Here is a 3,159-nt window from a genome sequence, read left to right as displayed (position 1 = left end):
AGACACTGGTCTTGGGGAAGCTCTCAGGAGCATGTCTGGAGTGGTGGAATGCTGGCTTGGTGTTGCTTCTTATCAACATTAGTCTGACCTAGTGAAGGAAACTCTCCTTTCTAGGCTCCTGTTTTCTCCTGTCAACCTTTCTAACACCTAGCCATTCCCTCCTTATCTTTGACCATTGAACTGACAGTGTCACTATGCAAAAGGTCAAGGCAGTTTGTCTTGTGAGAAGTCTGTCAGTTGCTCCACTGCCCTAATAAATCAGGCAGGGTGGGTGATTACTAATCTGGACTGTATAGAAGTCATTTGCAGGGGAGTTCATTTCTGATTTTGAGATTGAGTTACTTTGTACTATTTGGCATGCCCTCTCACACCGTGGCCAACAACAACAAAAAAATCAGCTTGTGCTCATATATTATTCTATTTGGGCTGTCTTAGTAAGGTGACTCAGGCTTGGTGGAAAACAGGGCTGAATACAGACTATTAGTTTCATGTCTTTTGTACATGGAGGCTGATCATCCAAGTTCAAGTTGCCACTATGGTTGGTTTTCTTTCAAGCCTGCTTTTATTCTTTTCAGGGGCCCCTCCCCCCATTCCTCTATACATATGCCAAGTCCTCTGTGCACACTTGCTAAGTGATATCATTTTGCATACTCTAAATTCCTTCCATGATGACATCAGTCAAACGGGATTAGCATCCACTATCATGGCCTTATTCTACTGTCTATTCTTTTAATGGGCCTATGTCTAAACACAATCACATTAGGTAGGAAGTTTGAGGGTAGGTCCTGCACAACTCAACTTTCAGCAGACACATAGTGATTTGATCTCAAATCTTGGAATAGGAAATCATGAATCCTCTGTCCTATGTTGGGTTGTCTTAAGGAACTCGTGATAAGTACTGCAGTAGAAGTTTACTTTGGGAGTCGCAGGGAATGGTGATAAATAATGAGATGGAGAGAGCAGGGAGGAAAAGGACCAGGGAAGGGCTGACTACTCAGCATCTAGCACTGTGTGTGATCAAGGTCAACGCCAGAAGAAAAAGTGGGGCAAAGACTGGGTTTCACAGCTACTCCAGCAAAGAGGATTCTTGATACTTACTGCCAGCTCTACTCAGTCAATGACTGAGAATCACTCTCGAGCTAGAGGACTCTGGACGGCATTGTTCTACTTCAGAAAACCTTCTAACATGGATGGGTAGCTGTTTTTAGAAGGGGGAATTCACAGAGGAACACTGGTACTGTGTGGTTCTAGGACACCTGCCATCACTGATGGCGTCCGCACTACCATTTCCACTCTGAGATCTCTAAAAGAGGCTGTAGGAGTGAGCGTCTGTGCTGCAGCTTAGGTGAGAGACTAGAAGTCAAGTTAATAAAGTCTCCTATGCTACTGTGTAAAAGTACTTGCATTATATCTGTACCTCTTGAGAATGGCTGTCCCAAAACATATACATCCATATATATCAAATACACATGAACATGCACATACATATATATGATGTATGTGTGTGTGTGTCTGTGTTTGTGTATGTATGTATGTGTATGTATGTAGGAGATTAAGTTCTTGATCTCAGGAAGCCCACACCACTTTTGGAAACTCCAGAGCAGCTGTTATCCAGGTTCAGACTGAGGACTTAGGTACAATCACTGTGTAGACTGCCTTATCTCTTTAGTCTCACAGCTGGGGTTTCCAGCTATTTGCAGGAAAAATCCTGTGTGGAGAAAGCTCACCTCCATTACATTGGTTTGTAATGTAATGGAGGTGAGCTTTCTCCACACAGGATTCACCCCCACAATGTCACTTTACATCATTGGCTATAAACAAATCTCCAGTTAAATGCCAGAAGGGCTGGACTTTGTGACTCCTAGCTAAGCAGTGCTTTTCCAGAAAGAAATCCACACTGACAGAATCAACCCAGTTTCTTCTGTCACCCTGCCGCAGTCCCTCCCTGGAATCCTATGGGTCTTGCTTTCAGCCTGATGACCCCTTGACCTCTCCATAGGTTTCTCTGTGCTCATCCTTTTTGGAGGCTCTTTGCAGAGGCATTTTTGTACCGCTCATGGTTTTAATTATTGTAGGTATGTTAATAGGACATGAAATCTCTGCTTAGCTGTCAGAGAAACTAAGTCTTTAAACTAAATGATAATCTCTAATCTGTGTTTCCCTCTCCAGAGCTGATCCTCTGGATTTCCATGGATCACACAGTGATTCTCACAACTATCTTGAGAGAGGATATGACATTTGCTTAGCCAGCTGTACCAGGTTGTATTCAATCAAAGTACTGCCCTAAGGCACTTGGTGATACTAGAAAGGGGATCCCAGCAGCTTTCTTCATCAGCACTTTGTGAAGGACCCTCTTCCAGTTGCATGCTTACACCATATCCCCCATGGTTTGGAGCTTTCACGTGTGTGCCAGTCTCTCCCTGACCTCACATCTGGTCTGGTTAATGTTCAAAGTATGCATGAATCAATGAACTGGTAAGTGGTAAAAACCAAGTGTTTTGAAATAGAGTTCAATTCATGTAAGAAAGTTCTATACCTAAATCTCCGTCCTGAACAAGTGAGCTTCCAAACTTGGTTGTGTGTGGCCTAAGACAGGGCTACTTGGCAAGATTAGTAACTAATCAAGACTTCTCCAAGGAGGGTAGTTGAAGCTTAACATTGTTTCCAGACACAAAAGTCCAAAACTCTAGAAAAGTGAAGCGGAGAGATCTCCCTGGTGAACAACTGTGCAGCCATGAGAGTCTCCAAAAATTTCCAGCCTGTTACAAGAAGCTCCCGACCTCACTAAATAACTCCCTGGAGGTATTTGCTAGAGTCTGAGAACTCCTGGCACTCTGAAGTAAGAGTGTTACAGGGGAAAATGCTTACGTAAGAAGCTGTGGATTGCATTTATGGCCATCTGTTATCTGAGATTTCCATACTAACTGTTTATATAAGACAGCAAATGCTGGGTGGATGAGTGTTCAGATAAAGCAGGGTAAACTTGGAAGAGCCATGGCTAAGGAAGGGGAAGAGGGTTTTGTGTGTGTGTGTGTGTGTGTGTGTGTGTGTGTGTGTGTGTGTAGTTCTGCATTGTGTAATTGGGCTCTGTGGGCAGGTCTCTTGGGCAGGTTCCCAGTTTGTGGGCAGGACTTTACACTCCCTTTCCTTGCGGATCAG

This window comes from Arvicanthis niloticus, chromosome 18, assembly GCF_011762505.2.
Source record: "Arvicanthis niloticus isolate mArvNil1 chromosome 18, mArvNil1.pat.X, whole genome shotgun sequence".
NCBI lineage: Eukaryota > Metazoa > Chordata > Mammalia > Rodentia > Muridae > Arvicanthis > Arvicanthis niloticus.
This window is presented reverse-complemented; position numbering follows the sequence as displayed.